We start from the raw sequence: 25201 nt of genomic DNA, 5'->3' as shown, positions 1-25201 counted from the left end.
TTATTTTAAGAATTGTTTATATTCTTTAATTTCTTGTTGTGAGATATTCAATCGACATGTGCCGTCTTGTATTTCTTTCATCCAGTTAGTGTATAATTTACTGGCATTAAGGGTGTTAAAAGTGTTCTTAGTGAGCATGTTTACAGCCAAACCACTTAGGCATCTGTAGAACTGTTAATTGTATTTCTTTAAATTTGTTTGTGATGTGCATGTTTCTGCAGAGTTCTGTTGTAGGTCGCCTGACAGAAGTTCCATCTCGCGAGAAAGCACCGCGGAGTTTTTAAATAATTATTCATTTTTAATTCGTAATTTTCAATGTCAATAATTTTCGTCATCTCTGTAATTACTATTGTTTCTGCCACATACAAGGCTTCTGGTGGAAAAAACGAGCTGTTGTGCAATATTTACGCATTTTCTTGTAGTGATTCCGTTTCAGTTCGTGTGCCTTTTGCGGTCTGAAGATGATTTTTGTGGTTGGTGACTGGTTTCAGTCCAGTAGGTCAGATGGTTTCTCGTAAATAATTGAAGTATTGACATTGAGATTTTTCCTCGGTTTGTTTTCAGTGGAGGTTTGTCTGTTGATCTAGTGTCAACATACTGAGACCTTTCGAAGGAGATTTGGAGTTTAGTTTTACAGGAGATTTCATATAGTTTGTGTCATAACAATATGAATTTGCTGGTCATTAATATACCCAGGTCATCTGCCAGGGTGAAACATTTTGCAGTGGCTCTATTTCCCTTCTCTTTTCCTATTCCATGCTTATTGTCTCCAATGCCATGTGGCATGCCATCTACTTGTCGTCGATCTCTAGAGTGAATTTAGAATGAGTTTGAGATTTATTCCTTGGATTTCCCTTTTGAGATGGTTCACGATATTTCCTGGATGATGGCCCTTTTTTTCTATTAATGGCTAATCCTTCTAGGCTGTTGAACAGGGCTCGCCATTCAACAGATCATAAGCCTTTATGAAATCCACAATCGTTAATGTTGTGTTCTGTAATAATCTGATATGTAGTCTGGTTTTGAGGGACCAAATCTGTTCAGTACAGGTTGTCCCTTTCTTGAGTTCCGCCTTATACTCTCCAAGAAGTTGGTCAGCTTGCGGCTCGAATCGGCTCACCAGTGCTTTAGACAGAATTTTATAAGTTACTGTAAGAAGTGAGATTCACGTGTAATAGTGCAATAATTCCATCTTCGCCAGGCGCTCCGTAGTTTTTCAATTATTTCAGTAAGTTCTCTTCTTCTTCGTGTGGAAATGAATAGGATGTGGTGCTGGTTTTGAAAATTGGAGTTGTTCAGATAGCTCCTCACAACAGAGCAGTGTGCTTAAATATTTCGCTAGGATTTCACAGTCAACTTCCGTATTAGTTTCCAGGGATCCAATCTGTAGTTGGGAGCACGAACTAGAAGGTTGGATGTCTAGCTAAATTTTCTCAGAAAGTCTTGTAAAAGAAGTGGGTATTGTTCTTGATGAGGTCACTTCTTTGTTGTTTTATGGCTACTGAAATATTTCCACGGTTGAATCTTATATTCCACAACTGTATCGTATGCAATGTTCCAGCGCATATGTTTTCTCTTTATCGTTGATTTTGTTCAGTTTCTCTGTATGTTTAGATCATTTTGTGGTATCGAGTCTACAGATTTCTTCAGGGTCTTGTTTATTTATTTTGTTAAGTTCGGGACCAGCGCAGGAATTCTGCGCTACCTTTTTCCTTTTCTGTTGTGATCAACTTTTACCTTAATTTCAACTAAGTGGTAGTCTGACAAGAAGAATCCTCTCCTGGTGTTTTTCATCTGGAGACAGCAACGTAATCAGTCTTGAACTCCAAGTGTGGTGTATTGGGGGATTTACGTGTCTTTAGGTTCTGTGTGGCCCTCTGGAATTGTGTTGACATAATCTTTAGATCACAATTTTTACAAAGGATTATGAGGCGTTCACCATTTTTAAGGGTCTTGATGTGAGTGTTGTATGGTCCTGTGATTGTCCTCTGTTACAAACTATACATTAAAATCATCTAGTACAAACTTGTCGTATTGTCTGGGAATTTTGTTCGTGAGCTCTTCCTGAAGTTCCCAGAGGACTTTCGTCACCCGTGAATCTTTTCTGTTCACCTACTTCTTGCTACGTGTGCGCCTTTTTTCCTGGTCTTATTGACAGTGTTGAGAGTTTTGCGTCAGGTGAGGCTGAACCTGTGACAAATCTGCGAACCGCTAAACCTGTGCAGAGCGCTTTCGAACCTGTATTGATTGGAACAAGTTTTCTTATACAGAACCTTTAATTCTCCGAATCCAAGTGTTTTTCGTCTGTAAATTGGTTTTCATGAAATGTCAGAATTTTCAGTCTGAAATCTGTCAAGCGTGTTCGTTGGGTGTTTGAGTATTCATGATTTCAACAGTGTTTGTACTGAGTGTAACTATGAAAAATTTTTAATGTGAAAAATTTTTCACTATGGTACCACGCTATGAAATCAAAGTATCGCTCAATGTTAAACTTCCATAATAGAAGCTAGAGTATCCATTACGAATATCATACAACATTTTATTAGGCTTTTCTCTCAGTCACAAAAAAATTAATTACCTTTGGGAAATAAGTCATGATTTGTCCTCTGGATGAAAAAGGAAATACCACGGATTACAAACGACCCTGTGGTTTCGGCATCCGCGGCAAATACTCCACAAACAGCCATATTAAATAGAACTGTTTTCGGAGCTCTTGCCACAAAAAATACAACACGGTTTAATAAATATCGTGGAGTATCGTTCCTTCCAGTAAAATACCCAATCGCGTCACTGCCAGTTTTAACATGTTAAGCCCAAGCAGTCAGACATAAACAGGAAATCAAGGATGGTTACGAAAAGGTCAGGCGACGGTAGAACTGAAAATTATGTAAACAATATTCTGTGAAAGGGAGACAATATGTATCTACCGCTGCCGATTTAGAGTAGACACATTACTTAATCGAGCGTGATGTTCCGATGTTCTGGAGAAACGGGATAATGGTGATAAAAAACTCAAAAATAATATTCCAAGGATGATTCTCTAAGCCCTTTGAACTCTAAATAGGATTTCAACATAGAAATGACCACTCTTGTTCAATTTCGTATTGGAAAAATAATACACGCATGGCGAAAGGAATTAAGACTTCGGAACGTTTCCAAAACCTTAAGTTTGAGACTAAGAATAATGGAATGAAATTATGCTGTTTAGCTATTGCAGGTAGTATTATTATAATTACGAAACGTTTTGAAACAGCATCAGAACGTATAATTGTAGTGAAACAAGTAGCAGAACAATCATGCTTTCAGATATACGTTGTAGAAAGTTAAGCAGTGTCGAATGCCATGGACGACACAACCCAATTAAAGAGTGGATAGAGAGTAACGAAATGAGTACATAGCTTCAAATACATATTTTAATGTATTACAGTCATTGGGCTGAATAAAGAAGACCTGAAAGCAAAAGTCAAATAACTGAAAAAACCTTTTCAAATAACACCACTTACAACACAAATCTCTACAGGAACGTCAATAGAGATAAACAGAAATGCAACTAGAAGCCTTGCAGAAGCAAACCATGAACGCAAAAGCTGTACTGATGTTTGGGATTTTCCAGTGTCAAGCAGTTAAATGGAAGAAGTGCTAGACATAATACTTGGTTTATGAAAGAAAGAACAACAGCAAATTCTTTCTGTATTACAAAAACTCAGAACTGCATAATCTACGTCTCTGGGAACATTCATATCAATAGAACAGCCGGAACATATTGTGCACCTGGAACAGCTGAAGCGCACATTTCGATCTTTACAGTGGAATTTATATTTTAGTTGTCATTATCATCGTTTGAAATATGTATTACTAAGTTTAGAAGATATAATCTATTGGATCTAATTCTAAAACGAGGCAATTTTTTATGTTTTTATTTCCAACTGAATAGTTTCCACAATTATTAAAAACACGAATGTGTTCCTAGAAACGAGTTTATCTAGTAATCAAACACAGTTTTCTTCACACTCTGTTAGTACAGAAGGTGACATAGTTATTAGATACTCATTATCATAAAATATATTACTGTAACATTTTATTTACTACAATTAAAGTCCTGAAACATGTTTGCCAAATCCACGTACCATAATGCATTTGTAAAATACTGTCTTACTTTTTCTTCAGTGTATTTGCGCATGCGATGTGAATCATGCGTATTTAGTAGCAGGATCTACATACCACTTCCTTAGTTACGTCCTTTGACCAAGAACCATACACTCGCAGTTAGCACTTTTTCCAGATATAGCTCGTCTTGTGTCTGCTTTTCTTCTTTGACATTGCCTTCTAATTTTATTTCGTATCACATATTCTCCAAAGTCTGGTTTTGTTTCTATCGACTTAGATTTCGAGTTCATGTACCCCCACACGAAACTCCTGTACTAGTTTCAGGATGCAATTTCGACGAGTGATCTTCTTTCATGTAACTTCTTTGCAAATGATTGAAGAACTGATTGCTGCCAAGTCAAGAATATTATGATATACGTTAACTGTCCATCTACATGTACCAGCTCGAACAGTATATTTTCTTCCCATCTGATCTAGCACGTCAACAGCACATTTTGTATTGTAGAAGTCTGCTGCTTACTGAATTCCTTTAGGGCCACCTTGAAGTTCACCTTATGTGTGTAGTGTACATATATACAAGGACGTTCTTGCTTCGTTTACATTAATACGCTGTAAGAGCGTTTCAGTTGAGCTGAGTCGTAAAGACGAACTTTCATAGCCTTCACAGCATTAGGAATCTCACTTTATCGTCTAATTGTTCTAAAAAGTCTGGTACCATTTCTTTTCAACTTCCTTCCCAATTTCACTGTTGTAAAGGGATTACCTGTAGCTACGACTCACCTGTTCTTTAGAAATGGCTCTATCGCCTTGATTACTACACTTTCAGGGCGAGTCGCGACACTTGATCTGAGAGGTTCTTCTCCGAGAGAAGGAAACGCACTTCACAGAAACTTTGAGTCCGTGTCCACAAGAAGCAAAAATGTTATATCAAATATTTCTGGTTCGTTGGGCTTATACTGTAAGAACGGACACCTTATTTTTGCATGGGAAATGCTGCTCGCCAGCAGTCAAATTTTCACCTGGAATACATGTCAGTTAACAATTTTGAATCAATTTGTTCCAAACTTTCGATTATCATGCAAATCTGTATTTGTTCAAGCTTTCCGATCTTGTATTTCTAAAGTCTTAGAATCTTAGAATTTCTCGAAAGCAATTATTCCCACTGTATCACTAAAGAATGGTGGCTAAAGAATGGTGGCCCCTGCTTATTAGTCTTGGGTATTAATAACCACTTCAGCTCTATTTGGTCCCTTATTACTGTACCACTACCGTGTTCCTGTCGCTAAGAGCCACATTTTCAGATGACATATGACTAAAACATCAGAGCAAAATAGCTCGGAATCTTTTTTCTCAACATCCGTTGTCCATCAGAACAAAACACCACTAAATGACGGTGTCATGGATTAAAAATTGCCAGATTCCAATACAGAGGATGAGTCCAAAAGAAATCGTATTGTAACTATCGCTTCTCTGATCTATATGGCATTCAGGGGACGTGACATATCGAATGGTAATTTGATAACAGAAAGTGTAATAAGTGTTAGTTTACAAACTTATAAATTCAAATACGCAGTCAGGAAACAAGACAAGTTAACAAAACGTTATATAAAAAATAAACATTCTTTCAGGTAAAAGGTGGTTGGGGGCACAACTACAAAAAGTGTGAGCAACTCATGCACGTTACTGGAGGTAGAGCGTCAAAATAATGGTTGCCGGCGTGGGACAAAGCACCGGACCGGCCAGTTCACATGGCCAGAACAATAGGCTGCTGCCACTGCGACACTGGCGGTATTGTTTCTTCGTGAATGAGAGAAATGTTCCGTTTTGTTCCTGATCAAAGTATCTGCAGCTTTGGGTCCTAAATGGTTCGAATTGTTCCCAGCATGTGTGCGCCCTGGGCCTACCACGGTAATGGCATTCGCTTGCTCTACGCGCCTTCTAGTACTTGCGCACAGAAGTTTACTCAACGACCGAGTCTAACAGATCACTAGTCTTCTAAAAGTAACTACTCCACCTGAGTGAGTCACATCAAGGCATTGTTGAAAGAACATCCGCAGAGATAAGTGGATGATATATAATCCAAATCTTGGAGGTACTGTTACACGGAAGTAAAGAGGTAACTAGTAATCTACAATACACTGACGGAACTGGAAACTTTTGCATCGTGAGGCATTTATGAAACTTCGAGTAGATTTTCATCACACAAAAAGTACAGATTTTGTAAACGTTCATGAATCTGATGCCCATCGTCAACATCAGTATGAGGTGTCATCCCTTCAAAGGGCACGAATAGAATCTTCTATTCGTTGTAGATGGAAGCAAACAGCCCTCGAATGTTATGTTGAGGAATTTCTTGCAATACATCAAATTTGTTGTCAGTGTATGGGTGTTATGTTGACGAGTTACGCAATGGATCGATCTGACAAGTACCCTTTGGCTCCTGCAAGAAGCAATTTCCACCCCACAATACTACAGAAGTAAGACAGACGTTCCTAACGTGCCAAAAAGAAATGTCTGAAATACTTTCAGCAATATCTCTTCCGGAGTCGTCCGCTGTAAGGAAAAGACACAAAAATATTTTATTTTCTTACGTAACTAGTGGGATACTTGGGTACTTGAGTATTGCTAGTTAGTGTAAGAAAAACATTAAACGAACGGAAAATATTATTTATTGCAAAATTTAAGAAAAATCAAATGAAACTTTTATTTATATACTGATACACAAATTTCCGGGTTCTTTTCGGAATAGGAGGTTACCTCTTATGGACAGGAAACCTTTTAATGACATTTATATACAAAGTGTGGGAAAGCTCTTTTATCCCTTTTCTTTGAGAATGTTATTTACTCTGCAGATTTATTTATCTGATTTATTTATCTAATTTGCATATCCATTAAATGTAAATATGTAAAATTTACTCTACCCTAACGAGTTTGGGCTCGAATGAAACGTCTTGATAAGCAGAATACGATGGTGAGTTCGGAATATGTAAGAAATGAGGGTCAGGAGACCACGCCACCTTACACTTCGCCGGCCGTGGTGTCCGTGCGGTTCTAGACGCTGCAGTCCGGAACCGCGGGACTGCTACGGTCGCAGGTTCGAATCCTGCCTCGGGCATGGATGTTTGTGATGTCCTTAGGTTATTTAGGTTTAAGTAGTTCTAAGTTCTAGGTGACTGATGACCTAAGATGTTAAGTCCCATAGTGCTCAGAGCCATTTGAACCATTTTGAACCTTACACTTCATCTCTCTCTTCATAAAGACTGCTGGCTCGGGCCGAATTGGAAGTATACCTCTTCCCTTCACATCCCATACAGGCTCTATATGAATGACATATCAGGGACCACACAGTCCAGGAGCTGTGTATTCCTCAATACCTTTTTCGTGTGAACTACTGTGTGCAATCTTCCATTATTTTGATGGAACATGACGTTTGATAACCAACTAGAAGAAAATATAACATGAGGCTTTACCATTATAGCTATTCACTAAACAGAATTCACCCTCCACTCAACAGTTACTGGTTGCCTGTTGTCATATCGCACTTAACAGAAGCAGTTAGTGAAAATCTGTCATAATAACGAATAATTTTTGTTGTTTTTTTTTTAAATTATACCCCAGATTTTCCTGAACAAGAATATTTCTGGTTTTTGAATGTTTGGTGTATATTGATAGGAAAAAGACAGCATTTTCTAAACAACACGCCCCATTTTGTCAGTTCAGCTGTGTTTACCCTACATGCAACAAACTATGTTTGTCTTTATTTATTCTTCGACGAATGCTTTTCAAGTTCGGCACCCTTGTGCCAAATGAGAGTAGATAACAACTGAACATCAAATCAGCGATCTGTTTATTTTTTACTCATTGTTGTAAACTGAAGAAGATGCTTATTTCAAGAAGCAATCTTACTATGTTCGTACTCTTATTTTACCTGTATAGTCTGTCAGTATGGGTAGAATTGTATGGAGAATTACTGATAATTTAGGAGAAATGTGGAAAGCTACAGGGTGACAATTATTGAACTATATGAAATAAAATCGTTGTAACTTCTGAACGATTTGCGTTAGGAAGTTCAAACTGCAGGATTGGCCACGGGGAATTAGTATGGTTTGTTTTGGTTTAGTGACGAAGCTCACTTTCATTTGGATGGGTTCATCATGAAGCAAAATTGGCGCGTTTTAGAGGACTGAGAATCCATATTTCACGATCGAGAAGTCTTTTCACCACGGGTGACTTAGTGTGCAGCGTCCAGTCACGAATGATCGATGCGATATTACATGACGGCACGGTGACCACCAAACGGTACGTGAAGGTTTTGGAAAATGATTTCATCCCCATTATCCAAAGTGACCCTGATTTCGAAAATATTTGGTTCATGCAAGATGGAGCTCGACCCCTTGGAAGCAGGAGAGTGTTTGATGTCTTGAAGGAGTACTCTGTGCACCGCATTCTGGCTCTGGGGTACCCTGAGGCCACTGGCATGAGCCTCATTGACCGTCATATTCCCCAAATCTGAACACATACGACTCCTTTTTGTGGGGCTGTATGAAAGACAAGATGTACAGCAACAACCCCGAAACCACTGCTGAGCTGAAAACAGCCATTCAAGAGATCATCCACACCATCGATGTTCGGATACTTCAGCGGGTTATGCACAATTTCGATATTCGTCTGCGCCACATCATCGCCATTAATGGCAGGCAGATCGAACTGTCATAACCTAAGTCCGAAATTTGTAGCGAGGTTTACATTTTGAATAAAGGTTGTATACACCGTAGTTTGTTACTAATTTACGGTTTTTTCTTATAGTTCAATAATTGTCACCTTGTGGGCCATGTTCTTTCACTGAAATAGTAAAGGTGTGATTCTCTTGGTCCATGGTCACTGAGTCATGGTGTAAGAGTTAACGTAGTATGTGGTACACATAGACACAACCACCTCCTGGCACTATGAATAGCAGATGTATTACAAAAAGTATCTATAGGAACACAGTTAGCAGACACTTACTTGCTAAATGCATTCATCTGAGAACTCAAAATCCTAATGAAACTGTCAGTATCCGTGTGTGGAACGCTTGCCTAAAACAGTATTTGTGGGCCTCTAAACCATAAAAACCAATGTCATGGACACAGTATTGTGTTTCAATCATGAGTCATTTAGCAAACTGAAAAGTTTCGGTGATATGGGCATGGAACCTGGAGCGGAAATGAAGAAGACGGTAGTATCAGCTGGACAGACGAGGGTGAAGGAGGCAGAGAAAAGTAGCCTACAAGTGACAATAGAGGATAGAATTCAAAATACGGCCTGCAAATGTAAGCTGGAAGATACAGAGACCAGCACCGATTACACATTACAGCTACGGACCCGCCGAGGATGAACACATAGCACCAAAGGCTTTATATGTATTTTCCCAAAATTTTAAAAATTTTAGCTTTCGGTGCTATATTCTCTGAAACTATTACATCCATTTCGTTAAAACTTGGTACAGAAAGTATTACATCAGTTTCATTAAATGTAATAGAACTAAGGCAATTACGAAAAATGGTGACCAAAATTCTGATACTACTTCCTTAAAAAGTGCCAGATTTTTAGCTCACTTACTTTTCTATGAGTTTCTACTGTTATAACAATGATACTGCCGTACAAAACTTCTTTACGTTTCAAATCTGCTTTGATCTGAACAACTAGTTTTTGAGAAATGTGTACCAACGTTAGTATGACGACCTGTAGGAAACACGCTCACGACCGGCTCTTTTCAACTGGAAAAGGAAGGGCAGATTCTCTAACCATAATCCACTACGAGAAAACCAATTGCGACTTTATGACCGGTTCATAATCTTTGAGTAATTGGATTACAGACAGCTCTGATTAACAAGCATAGCTTCATGTAGCCATACGGTCGAGCCACAAACGTCTGTTATCGTGCCGATCAGCCGACTCACTGCAAATAATAACGTCTACCTGTGATCCTGCATCCAAACAGTCAGTGCATTGGTTGGAGTTGAGAATAGAAAATTAAACATATACTTTTAATTTAAGTTATAAGAATAATTACCTAAGAAGGGTTCTGTTCCTAAAAAGGGGTCTGTAGGTGACAATAAGGAGGTTGAACGTCAAAACAAAACACCTTCCAATCGTCCAAAATTCCGAATTTTTATTTTTTGAGCAACCAGGTTCAGCCTGAAAATGGCGCAATATACATCTGAAACTGGTTGCTCAATAAAATCACCCTTTGGTAATTTAGGCGTCTGAAAGGTGTTTCGATTTGACATTCTGTGCTGAATAGCCGACGTCCAGCAACCATATGTATAAAGATGGACATACAGGAACTAACGAGTCTTGTCGCATAATGTTTATTCAAGAAGTCATTTCAATGGTAGGAAAGTGGTCCTGCTAATAATAATAAAAAGTAGACAGGAATATTGTATTATTAATCATGCATACAGTGTGTTAAACGTGATACTAGAATGGTAGCATAATTCCAAAGTTAAATAGTCAATCAGGATGCGCGACAGGATTTGGACATCACAGTAACGAACTACGCGTCAGCTGAAATTATTTAAGTTCAACATCGCGTTTTAAGACTAACACAATAATACAAAGAGTGGTAATTCATACTCTGTCATTATGCTATTTCGTAATGCAAGTGGAAAGTTGAAATTTAACACTGGAGCACATCCAAACCACGCGCAATATAAAGTTCCTTCAAAAGTTAAATTAATGCAGCGGCCGTCCACAGCCCAGAATCAGTCACCCACAAGCACAACATCATAGGCGCGTCTGCCTTCTTCAAGAACAAACGTAAAAGCGTCCCGAATCCCCCATTAGAGTACACAACTCAAAAAGTGTTCGTCTCCACTTGACTCAAGCAGTGATCCGCACCGACTGCTTTTCCAATGGCTGAAGGCCGTCTGAAAATATATCGTTCTGACGATCTACAGACATGGTTTCACTCGACTTGATCACGTTCTGCGCTAAATTAATATGTTACCGCAGTAGTTAAGAAAAGAAATGTAATTACCATTTAGTTACAGTTATATATATATATATATATATATATATATAAAGAAACATTTTTTCTTAAATAAATAAGCCACCGTTTCTGCACACGAGTGCTCAAGTTAAATGACAATAACCTGTTGCTAAATATTGTTCAACCATTTACAGTGACGGAAAAAATCGCAACATCCAAAAATAATTAACATAGCGTAGCGAAATTTCAGGGTTATATTTGTATAGGTAACATATTTAACATTCTAAGTTCAGAGATAAAAGTAAGTGCGAGATAAGCCATTGGAAATGTGAAACGGTGGTACATTAATATTCGCTGTAACCGCCAGAACATAGTATGTGAGCATGCAAACGTGTATGCATTGTGTTGTACAGGTGCAGAATCTCAGTTTGTGTGATGGACTTCCACACCTGTTGCACTTGGTTGGCCTATAAAGAGAGATTAATGCTAATGGGGGATGACTCTCGAGTTACCGTCCGAAGATGTCCCATATGTGCTCGTTTGCAGACAGATCTGGTGTACGAGCAGGTGAATGCAACGTGTCGAGACTGTACAGCACCTTGGGTTACAACAGCCGTATGTGTGCGAGCGTTATCATTTTGGAAAACACCCCCTGGAATGCTGTTCACGAATGGCTGCACAACAGCTCGAATCACAGAACTGCCGGACAAATTTGCAGTCAAGTTCGGCGAGATAACAACGGAACTGCTTTTCGTCAGAAAACGCAAAAGACCTCCATTCCGTCCTCCGACGAGCTCTAGCTTGGCGCCAGTGAAATCGCTAGTGGCGGGTGGCTTGGGGTCAGTGGAATGCACGCCACAGGACCTCTGACTAGGAGCTGTCGTTGGAGTAACTGATTTGTGACAGTTCCTTCAGTTGCTGTAGTGCCGACTCCTGCTCAAATTGCTGATGCTGAGGCAGTACGATGGGTCAGAGCTACAGGCTGAACATCATGGTCTTTCCTCTCGGTAGTGCCACGTGGTCGTCTGGAGCCCGGTGTTCTTGCGAGTGTACATTCCTAAGACCAAGGCTGCCAGCAATCATGTATAATGACTACATTCCTGCAAAGTCTTTCTGCAATATCGCAGAAGGAACCTCCAGCTTCTCGTGGCCCTATAACATGACCCCGTTCAAACTCAGTGAGGTGTTCAAAATGGCGTCTTTGTTGCTTTACACACATTCTTGACTAATTTCTATCTCGACGGTGACTAACGCTGACGATCGTTAGCCTGTATCTTATAAGCAAACCTGATTTGGATCCACATAGTGGCGATACTAGTGCCACTCTCATGTGACTGGCGCAGAATCTGAATAGCCGTTACCTTTCAGATGTAGAATTGTACCTACCAAGTTTCGTTTATGTCGCGCTACTCCTTCTTGGTGTTGGGATTTTTTTCCGTCAGTGTATTTACACTGAAGCGCCAGAGAAACTGGTACAGGCATGCGTATTCAAATGCAGAGGTATGTAAACAGGCAGAATACGGCTCTGCGGTCGGCAACACCTATATGAGACAACAAGTGTCCGGTGCAGTTGTTAGGTCGGTTACCGCTGCTACAATGGCAGGTTATCAAGAATTAAATGAATCTGAACGTGATGTTATGCTCGGTGCACGAGAGATGGGATACAGCATGGCCGAGGTACGATCATCTCACGAGTGTACTGTGAATATTAGGAATCCGGTAAAACATGAAAGCTCCTACATCGCTGCGGCCGAAAAAGATCCTGCAAGAAAGCGACCAACAACGACTGAAGAGAATCGTTCAACGTGACAGAAGTGCAACCCGTCAACAAATTGCTGTATCTTTCAATGCTGGGTCATCAGCAAGTGTCAGAATACGAACCATTCAACGGAACAAAATCGATATGGGCTTTTGGAGCCGAAGGCCCACTCTTGTACACTATATGACTGCACGACCCAAAGCTTTACGCCTCACCTGCCCCATCAACACCGACACTCGGCTGTTGATGACTCGAAACATATTGCCTGTTAGGACGAGTCTTGTTTCAAATTGTATCGAGAGGATGGACGTGTACGGGTATGGAGACAACCTCATGAATCATGGACCCTGCATGTCAGTAGGGGACTGTTCAAGCTGTTGGGGGCTCTGTAATGGTGTGGGACATGTGGAGTGAAATGGGACCCCGATACGTCTAGATACGACTCTGACAGGTAACACGTATGTACGCATCCTGTCTGATCACCTGCAATTATTCATGTCCGTTGTGCATTCCAACGGACTTGCTCAATTCCAGCAGGACTCCCCACACGCCGAGTATTGCTACAGAGTGGCTTCAGGTATACTCTTCTGAGTTTGAACACTTCCGCTGACAACCAAACTCCACAGACGTGAATATTAATGAGCATATCTGGGATGTCTTGCAACGTGCTGTTCAGAAAAGATCTCTACCCCCTCGTACTGTTACGAATTTAAGGACAGTCCTGCAGGATTCATAATGTGTGTTCCCTCCAGCACTATTTCAGACATTAGTCGAGGCCTCGCCAGTTCGTGTTGCCGCATTTCTGCATACTCGAGGGGGCCCTACACGATATTAGTTAGGTGTATCAGTTTCTTTGTCTCTTCAGTCCACGTTGATTAATCGAAACGTCTTTTTGTGTAATTTTTATACAGTTGACGCATGCGACTGACCACTTTCAAATTATGTTGGTTTTTTCATAACGGCTGTAATCATATTTAAATAAAGTTGATCGCAAGAATGGTAGCCTATTCCTTAAATAACTATACAATAATGAAAAGATATGAGGTAGTCATGCTATATTTATTTGCTGTATATCTTGAAGAAAAGTATGGCCATAAAAACATTGTGGTCGAAAGTCTACAAAGGAAACTTATTTACATTAGCTATGCGGGAGGATAACTGTATCAAATGCAATATTGTTTGCTGAAATTCAGTGAAGCGTTTAAAGCTTGTTAATTCTTGGGTTTATTGTCAAAATATTTAGTCACTGTGAAGTATTCATCTCCGTAGTTCTTAAGGATAAAGAAACTATTCTGTCATTCGATGTGCCTCCTTTTCCTGAAATCGCTGATGCACACGGACGTGCTTTGTTATTTAACTGTCATTTACTATAGATATTCGGCGAACCGACGCGGCGTAATAAATAGAGTCATAACAAAATAAACAGAATACTCTACTTGTGTGCTGGAACAATAGTTTACGTATCTTTGTAGTGATGTATGAAATAGCAAATTACTCTTAAGATAAGCCATAACATATATACATAGCATAAATTGATTTGAAAGTCCATTACCAATTATAAATCTTAACTGGCGAAATAAATTCAAAATACATAAATCTAAGTAACCTTCGAGTTATCTCGACTTATAACAAAAGCTATAAGCGCTGTTGCGTTCATTTGAAACATTTTGCTTTGGCCATTGCTTTGTAGCTGTTTACTATAAGAAACACAGCACAGGATCAGGTGACAAAATTTATACTGTTCGCAGTTCAGCCTTCTCTACAGAAATTCACGACTCCCTTGTCCCATACCATACCGAAACATGCGTCAAAAAACAAGGATGATAGCTGTTGAAGTACGACTGTGGTGTAGTTAACAAAAATCGTATCGCTTCACCTCACCCTATAGATCAGGCACTGCACGCTCTCCCCAGTGGAGCTGATACATTCGCAAACAGAACTGCATAGCGAAATCCGATTTATTGCTTTGGGAAAACACATTTCATTCAGTTCGATATTTCTAACACTCTGTCCATGTTCCCACGAGGAAACATGTCTTTCATGCCATGAGATTCGATCTACAATTCAGCTAATATCCATCACCTCTTTACGATTTATCGCATCTAATCAGAAACTTTGAATAAAGCTATACCAAGTGGAAATGTCCCATTTGACTCTTCGTTTCTCAGCAGATAAACTGCTCCATAAAATCATCAGTATCCTGTTTACTTAGTAAAACAATATTCCTAGACGTCATCACCAGCATTTATTTACACAAATCTCTTAAAAATCCATCAGAAATAACATAATTACAGACACAGTCCACGAAATATACCTCGAAATCTTTGCTTGTATTATGCATATAATCATTCCTTTTCACTTCACAAACAATTAAACTTTAATGAGGTTTTGTGACCTTCATGCACAATTTTCGTGCTAACAATAGCTTTAATTAAACTACCTATAATACATAAGAAACCGATCTAAAATTCAACAAAGAACACATTTAAATGACGTCTTGAAGTTTCCCCCCAACCTTGTTACGTACTGTAGAACTTCTGTCTCACTAATGCAACTACTTACTGTCTGCCGACCTCGGTGCACCAAACTTCACTAACTTCTTTCTCTAAATTGTGCCTCTGTACTACATCATACACATTTCAAATTCACCAAACTACCCCTTACATGAAACATGAATAACTTCTAAAATTCTAAAACTACACATGAAAATAAACTTATTTATGAAACAAGTTATCACAGATCCATCTTCATCCATAAGGTGCAACTCTGCCACCGTTGCGTCGTACATATTTACATCGCTAGTGTGAATACCTTGCGAGGCTCACTTTCTTATGCTTTCTGCACTGCTCAAATCGGAGGCTTTTCTCCTCGTACACCGAAGGACCAGGTCGACTGCATACAAAATTTTTTACTAGCGCTGGAAAACCATTTTAGCTTAGTGAAATGTACACCTTCGTCCTTCATCGACATTAGTCACTTCACTCATAGGATGCTCATTAATTTAACCCCTCTCTCACCATTTCTCCCTCAGAAGGTCATTTCCAGTACATCTCTTTTCATTCATATTTGTGGTACATCTTACATCAGAGCAACATTCGCTCTTACCTTTAAACAATTCACTAAGCATTTTCATCTTTCCCCTCATTGGTACCTCTCGCTGCTCTATATTTATTCAGTGCCCACCAGTGAGGTAGTAACGACTCCAATATTATTTCCGAACCGTCTTTAATCATTAAAAGAGTAATAACTTCCTTTCTCGCGGTAACATTCAGTGCTAACATCTTCTCCTAAGCAAATAGTTTCCCCATCATCCATTTCCAAATTCTCCCGATCTACCGTTAAATCATATGCTGCATCTAATTGCTCCTCCTAATTCTTCGTTTCATTGTCCTCTTCTAAATTAAATATACTGACTCCTTCCTCCGAATTAACGATATCAGTAGGTGAAACGTACCTACTATTACCGACAAAACTTACAAATTCGTTGCCTTAAGCAAAACCTCACTTATTTCCACCGAATCATCGCGAAGTTTACTACAAACAGTTCCCTTAACATTCGCCGACAACTCATAAGTTTCATTAATTAATATCTCCATTACATCCACAGATATATTACAGAAGCCACCACCAGATACTACATCATCATCCTCCGCCCATCAACCCATAAAATTTCCTACTGCATCGCTCCGCATTACAGTATACTCCGACTCCTCGAGCTCGCATCTATCTCTGTCTACGTTACATTTTCTCTACTCTGAGATTTCTCTGATACTCTCTATTCTGATCTACCACCCAACACACTGCTTTCACGTTCATCCTTCTACATCCACTCGTAATTCACGCTTTCCTCAAGAGCCACCGGATCACTTCTGTTAATAGGAATAAATGCACAAATTCCTTCCTTTGACATATCTCACCATGGCTAAGCCACATTCACAAATATCTCCACATATTTCTGTCGTTACACCACAAAATTCAACTCCAGTACTTTCAGCTACAGTGCTATAGCCTTACGTACCGAGTAGCGCCTCCTCTGAATTCATCACACATTCCACCTCCACAAAATTCACATCTACCACAGCCTCTCTTTGTATCATAGAATCTTTCAGCAAACATACATTCATTCCATCTTTTACTTCCCTTTCACAATATAAAATTTTCAGCCCCATACCATCCGTATCAGCATTCTTTACGTATTATACAATATGTCTTGCGCCCTCTTCATAATTCTGCCGATTAAAATTACTCTCTATTTTATTTTTACTTCTTGTTGCCTCTCTCTCTGACGTTTGTGTCTTTTTTGCCTAATTTTCGACAACCACAAAACTTTTAAAACAACTTGTCATTTTCACTGACGGTTTATTTCGCAACATCTAGATCAGAGACATGGCGATCTCAGATTTCCCTACCTCGTATTTTAGCATTGGACTTCGTGAGACTTCTCCCTTCAGATCTTCGTTTTCGGTTTTGATTTCTGTTGAGACAATTTCCATTACCAGTTCTCTTTTGAAAATTATTGCTCCCTTGTCGTGATAACTGTTTTGGTAAAAATTTTTAATATTTGTGGTACGGTCTTATGGGACCAATCTGCTGGGGTCATCGTTCCCTAAGCCTACACACTACTTAATCTAACTTAAACTAACTTACGTTATGGGCAACACACACCCCCATGCCCGAGGAAGGACTCGAACCTCCGACGGCGGCAGCCCCACGGACCGTGACAAGGCGCCTGAGACCGCTCGGCTAGTGAGCTCGGCTGACTATTTTGGTGATTATTATGCTTATCATGGATGTTAGCACTGTTCCCGTTCAGAGTACCCACTTCCCTTCTACTGTTTCAATAATATGGTTTGAATTTAAACACCTGCTCAAGTTGCTCAATAAAATCTATAAACTTGTCACTGGAATTTATCGGACTGTGGACAAGATCCCATTGTAAAAATTACTGTAATTTTCTCTGAAACGTCTTGATTTGAGTCAACACTCTAAGAGGACGATTTATGTGCATCACCTTAGCCAGTAAACGATCACAAGAATGTTGCATTGATTCACTTCCATGCTTGAAACGAGATCCATTTAGAAATTCATTCTGTGTTTGCTTCACTTCACTCAATAATTTTTTCAGGAAAACAAATGCCAAACAGTTCATAACTGGTGAATGGAACACACGTTAAATTTTCCCACAATTTTGCATTGTCCTCTAAGCGTGTTTCATTTAACTTAATTATAGCCTCTGCCGGCATTACTCACACAAAACCAAGTCTACATACAGCAATGAATCAACAGGATGGTGTTTTCAGTCATTTGCAGAGTAATTTGTTGTTCCTGAATTATGCCACTGAACACCTATCACAGTTGTAGCCGGACATGCTGCTACGGAACTTAATTGTGCCTTCACACGTCATTAAACTGCTGTGTACGCTGCACAGCTTCTTTATTTCATCTTGATTAAAATTTACTCTGTTTTTAAGCACATCCTTTTTACATTCAACTATTCCACCTCTGTAAATAAATTTTTTCTTCGCCGCCTAGCTCATCCGACATCTTTTCCAACCTACCGCCGAAACCTTATCTGTTATATCGACTCAGGTGTTAACCAGGCCACCCTCCACATTAATTTTGTCCACTTCCGCCATAAATTCTAATTTCGAATCAGTAAGCCCTTCTATAGAAATTAAATTTTTCCCACCTCAGCTTTTACAAGGTCTGCTACACTCTGTTTTCATTAAATCTACCTCAATTTCTACTCGTCATTCCTCTTTACCCAGTATGTTCACTTTGTAGCTCAAATATGTCAGAATTTCCTTTAAACATGCCACTGAAATCTCCCTTCTCTGATTTTGGACTACCAATGTCGTCATTATCAATACTACTACATTCAAATTTAAAACTAACTGTTACACTTCCGGTATCTGAACCACACAAACAGGATTGCTGGTTAACCATTGTAGGCTCCATCAGTGACAATGATCCTGCTCATTCGCAGGTAGTAGCACTGTCAGTGTAAGCACTTAACCTTTCGGCCATGCTTGGCTGCTTTTGCTGTGCCGCTGCTGCTTAAAGAATTGCTGCTGCCAATGCCCACGGCAACGCTGAAGAACTCGAAGCCTCCGCTGTTGGGCCGTGCTGCAATGACCGCCACTGATGCTCACACTCCCCTGGCTGCTGCAAAATAGAACTCCGCCTGGCTCTTCATAGCTTATTCTTCTTTCTTGAAGTTCCAACTTCACCACACCTAAATCCTACCAAGGACTCTCATGAACGCAACTACTGAAGGCAGATTCTCTAAACCAGGGGCAGGCAGGAATCCTGCATATGTGCGGTGCACTTGCACGCGTGCAGTTAACAGGTGTTCCGCGTGCACACAGGGGCAAGCTGGCCACCCGCTTATCTCCCATCCCCACCATACCTTCTGTCCGCTCCTTCCTCTGTAATGCGTTTTGTTTCCTAGCTTGCTTTATTGAGTGAATGAATAAGGTTAGTAGGAGTGCTTGAAAGAAATCATGGTTTGAAAGAGTAACTATTACCTACGATACGTTTTAATTAATTATCACAGGTGGAGTTTACAATAAGTTTAATATCTTGAACAAAATTTCTACATGCAGACAAACAGAAACAGTTACGTAAATTTTCATCACTCATGTTTGCTCTTAACCTAGACTTATTAATTCAGCAAATGGTTTTCCAGCTCTCGCTATATTAAGCGCAATCTTATAACTTGCACATACCGCTGGGCTATTATTGTTGTCGTCCTGAAAACTTGAAAACAGTGCTCCATAAAATGTTAAATCAGTTAGATGAGAGACATGACGAGAGAAAGTCGCAGATCTCTTCTGACAACAGCAACTACGACAAATTCAAATGGCTCTGAGCACTATGGGGCTTAACTGCTGTGGTCATCAGTCCCCTAGAACTTAGAACTACTTAAACCTAACTAACCTAAGGACATCACACACATCAATGTCCGAGGCAGGATTCGAACCTGCGACCATAGCGGTCGCGCGGTTCCAGACTGTAGTGCCTAGAACCGCTCGGCCACTCCGGCCGGCCAACTACGACAGATTCATGTGGTATCGTCAAATCGCTCTTCTTAAGCTCAGTCAATTCCCCATCCGCTCAGAATCCGACAATAAATTGTACTCGTCCTTGTGAAATTTATTATAATGGTCTTCAATACTAAACTTCCGTTGACCAGCGAGAATACTGCCATATATTAAACATTTCGAATTTTCACGTTTTTGCACAAAGAAAGTTGACAGCATTACGAGAGTGGTAGCAGAAACCTCAAATTAATTGGACCTTCAAGACACTGAAAACTAAGCTTGTTTTGAAAACACAATAATTAAATTTTCGTCATCTCAAAGTAATTCAAAGTGTAGCATCCCGCTTCACTAATAAATGCACAGAATACAAGGAGATGCAGCTCATACTCTGTCTATTCTCAGTTCAGTAATGCTAGAAGAAAGTTGAAGTTCAGCATGGGAGCTCATTAATACCTCCCAAAATACAAAGCCCCTTTAAAAGATTTAAGTACTGTAGAAGTCTTTCACCTTCCTGAATGAACCACCCATATGACCGAATAACGCACTACATCACTGCTAGGTCTTCCTTTTTCTTCTTCAAGAACAAAACTGAAAGTGTCCCGAACCATTCCCTTGAGTGCACCACTCAAAATTATCCACCCTAGTAACTGAGTGGTCAGAGCGACGGAATGTCATACGTAACGGCCCGGGTTCAATTCCCGGCTGGGTCGGAGATTTTCTCCGGTCAAGGGCTGAGAGTTGTGTTGTCCTTATCATCATCATTTCATCCTCATCGACACGCAAGTCGCCGAAGTGTCATCAACTCGAAACTCTCGCACCAGGCGAACGGTCTACCCGACGGGGGGCCCTAGCCACATGGCGTTTCCATACCGTTCAGACATTACATCTTCACTTGACTCCAGCAGTGTTTCATCATTGCTTGCTTCTACATTCTACACAGTCACTTTCAGACCATTCGCAGTTAATATAAATAAAAGGTTAATTCATAAATAAATAAGCCAGCATTTCAGCGCAAGGGAGCTCACATTAAATGACAACAAAATGGGCAAACACATGCGACTGACCACCTTTAAATGATGCTGGGTTTGACAGGTTGGCTTTAAGTACATTTAAATAAAGTAATTAGCAAAGCTAGTAACCTATTCCTTAAATACCTATATAAGTGTGACAAGACTGAGGTACTTATGCTGCACTCATTTACTGTTTATTGTGGAGAGTGTGATGTTCTGACAAAAATTTACGTATTAAAAAATATGTAAGAAAAGTAAGTCTTTAAATAAAAATATATAAGCATGTACGTTTCTGACATGATATATACAGTGCAATGAAATGAAGCATTTAGAAAGTATTAATTTTAATGGTCATTGTGAAAATATTTAATCAATTTAAAATTTTAACTTCTGTAGTTTTTGAAGATATTGAAAATGTTGCAAAACTGGATGTGACACTTTTTCTGATTTTGCCAATATCTACAAGTTATCTCTTGTAGTTTATTATAGATTTACCAAGATTTGTAAAAAGCCATAATTGAGACTGCCTTCAATTCGGCCAGTGCGTTAAATATTCTGCACAATGTTTAAGCAAGATATCACTGTCCACATGCTTCGGGATTAATCCGTTTCTGGCTAGGCTGCTGACCATTTTTGTACTCGGGGCCGGGCCTCACTGGTTGCCTTGGTTGATCCAGCCCTGCTGTGTCCTGGGTCCTCGGCCCTCTGCCCTTCAGGCGAACAAGGAAATCCACCTCCTACCAATTCTAGGCGGCCGAACAACTCACCTGCATATCCGTAACGTTACAGTGCCCAACAGTTTCCCACACCTTGAGTCTAGGATCAGAAAGGTGTTCGTCATGACAGTCACTGTTTCCTACGATCTTCCGCAAGGTCGTCTACACACACACACTGTATTCGATTTGACCTCCAGAAGCAGAAACGAGACTCAACGCTGGACTTCACAGAACGCCACTCAGCCTCCCAGTTGACTCTGCCCCTTAACCATGCCAGTCCTTGCTATCGGTGGTGTGGTGCCAGTGCTAGAAGGTGCATGAGATCTCAGTATCTAAGCCCAGTTTTCTGAAGCCTGTTGCGAACGATTTGACGTGACACTTTCCATGTAGCTCCTACCTATATTTCAGCTGTTTTCATTAGTCTACGTGTCAGAGCCAATCGAACAATTCTAAAATACCATCATTGTGTGGTACTTATGGATAGACCACTGTCTCTTCTTGAAGCAATACCGACCTTGATCCATCTAATCACCATTCGTTGTAAAGTCGTGACACCACAGCTGGCTGTGTCTGGGTTTTGATGCTCCATCTCCATCATGCTAAAGAGTCGATCGTTTCCCAGAGACTGAGACATGGTGGGCGGTAAGCTGCAGCTATACGTTGTGTGTTGCGATCTCTATCCGAAAAGTTTCAGCAACGTCAGACAAACCCAAAAGCTGCCATATACACTCACCAATTTTCATGTGTAAAAATAGCTTTTTTCTAAACTGTTAATCAGCTTACATGAGGGTAAAAGTTTAGCTTTATAACTGGTTATCCTCATCACATATACTGTACAACTCAAATTACAAAATTTTGTTTGCTGGCGTCATCAGGTTATTAGAAGTATTCGGATACAAATATCGTCCAAAATCCATTCTTAAGTGATGCCATTAACTTTCGATGTGCTGCAGGCCTCTTCTAAAATTACAAAGCTTCCTCCACAATTTTCCAAACTTGAGAACATGGTGTAAACGGTTCAAATGGCTCTGAACGCAATGGGACTTAACAACGGAGGTCATCAGTCCCCTAGAACTTACAACTAATTAAACCTAACTAACCCAAGGACATCACACACATCCATGCCCGAGGCAGAATTCTAACCTGCGACTGTAGCAGTCGTGCGGTTCACATGGTGTAAAGTACAACACGGTTATGTTATCAGGAAGAAATTTTCTATTGCTATTTAAAAAGTGTAGCTATCGATTAAATCTTGTCAGTATTGTATTCAGTCATCTGTCTGCTATATTATTACTTTATCAGACACCAATAATAGATAAGTGAACTCATATTAAGCAGAGATTGAACAAAAAGTAGCTACATGTTAAGTACAATTTGTAATCTGTACTGGCATTTCGCCCATAACCGTAAGAGTTGCGCACATTTGGCGTCGTTGCCTTATGTATATACGTGTGTGTGTGTGTGTGTGTGTGTGTGTGTGGTGTCTGTTCTTTCCGACATGTCCAGCAAAAATTTTCAACTTTCCCCATTTAATTAAATCAACGCCCACTTGCAACCAATGTCCGTAATTCCTTTGTGTCGTAATTCATAGTGGCAGCTGGATCGAAATGGTGTCCTTTTTTTTCGGGCAAGTCTGAAAGAACACACACCACGTATGTGTATTTAAAGTGAAGACTGCCAGTGACCTCTTCAGTGCAGATGCAGACCAGGCTTCAACTCTTTCGGGAATCGGCGAATTGCAGTGAATAATAGGGATAATGGCCCGGAACATACTTTAGAAGTGTATGGATAATCTGAAAGTTAGGCCTGATGGTTGTGTGCTTGCGTAGTCTGTGTAGCTGCGATAAGCATTGTGTCTGGATGACTTAATGGTAAGAGCGTATACCTAGTAAGCAGGGGATGCTGGTTCGAATCTCTGTCTGGCACGAATTTTCAACTTTACCTATTGATTTCAATCAACGCGCACTCGCAACCAATGACTGTAATTCCTCCGTGTCTTAATTCATAGTGGCTCGCCAAAAGAACAGACACCACGTACGTGAAGTTGATGCTATTGCCAAGAAAGAAAATTTGCATTATTAAGAGAAGTAAAATGGTTTTGACATTAACTAAATTCAGTTCATTTGCAAATATCACGTCTCGTAGTACAAGATCTTTTTCGGTTTCAAGGTACAAGATGGTGCATGACCAATAAAGCATGGCTTAAATATCACTACATTATATTACTATGAAAAAATATGGAAATTTACTTATCATAAAAATCTTTAACTGAAGAATTAACAAACAGCGTTACTATTGTATAAAGCACTTAATGCATATAACTTTAATTATTTACAGATGCTGCACAGAACACAACCTCTTGTCTAATCTACTTCCTTAACACTAATCCTCCTTAATCTGCCATTCGTTTGGGTCTTACTTTCATTTCTGGCAATATACAGGTACGTCAAGTAATAATTATTTAAATAATTTCTTCTTCCTTCCCTTTCCATTCAGTAGTCATATCATTCCACTTCTTGCTCATTTCTTCACGGACTTCATTCCAGAATTTTGTTATTTATTGACTGTTTGTCGTTGACTATTCAAAGCCACAAACTACATTTAATTTTAAATTGAACCTCGCAATTTTTATTATTATGATAAAACCCAGTATTTGTCCAATGGAGATAACTAGAGTCGCAAATAGTACAACATACTCGTATACTAAAAAGTGGACATAAATTTGTCAGAGCCAGTCTAGACTTGAAATCTAACAGGTACACCTGTAATACTCTGTATTATGAGGGTGAAATATTCTCTTGGCGATATCCCATTATTCACCAACCTTGAACAACTGTCAGCCAGTTTAAACAATTCATATGACTAGCGCCTAGCGTTACACACGTTTCTCTGCTCTTTCGTGTTAGCATCAAGTAGCGACCACCAGCTTTGACTCAAAATTCTATTTCAATTACACTTTAACGGACGTTGGTGATCCCAGACAACACACTCCATAGACAGATGGAGTCATCTGTCAACAATTACACCGATGAGTGCTTGTCACCAGCTCCAGACATCGTATAGGAAACTATGCTAAGAACATCGAACGCCATGAAGAGAAGCACACCAAGTCACCTATTATCAGTGTAAAACCTCCAGTAGAAATATACCAGCGATATAGCCTGCAGTATGATAATTGTTAGGACTGCACCCTTCAACAATGATATAACTTTAGCCGAGCCTATAGAACGCTGAGCACAATTTGGTGTAATGTATACACCGTACTAGTGACTCTGCATATTGTACTTGATAGTACATTGACGATGTGTAACAATATCTAACTCAAAGACGTTGCATTTCTACTTGTTTTTCACGCCTTTACCATTACTGAAGTAGTAGGGCAACGTTCGTTAATGGTTCACTTTTGATATCAAATTAATTATGCAAATTAATTAATTGAGGAATTAATAACCTCTTGATGACCAGCTGGCACTTGAGTCCCTTGCTCCCTCACCTCACCCATCCCCTCCCCTCTCCTCTCCTTTAAATGGTAGGGAAACTGAAATTTTGGCTAAAAATTAAACAATGTTAGGAAATTCTAATTTATTTGCGTGAAT

The sequence above is a fragment of the Schistocerca cancellata genome, chromosome 2 (assembly GCF_023864275.1).
Source record: "Schistocerca cancellata isolate TAMUIC-IGC-003103 chromosome 2, iqSchCanc2.1, whole genome shotgun sequence".
In the NCBI taxonomy this organism is placed as follows: Eukaryota; Metazoa; Arthropoda; class Insecta; order Orthoptera; family Acrididae; genus Schistocerca; species Schistocerca cancellata.
This window is presented reverse-complemented; position numbering follows the sequence as displayed.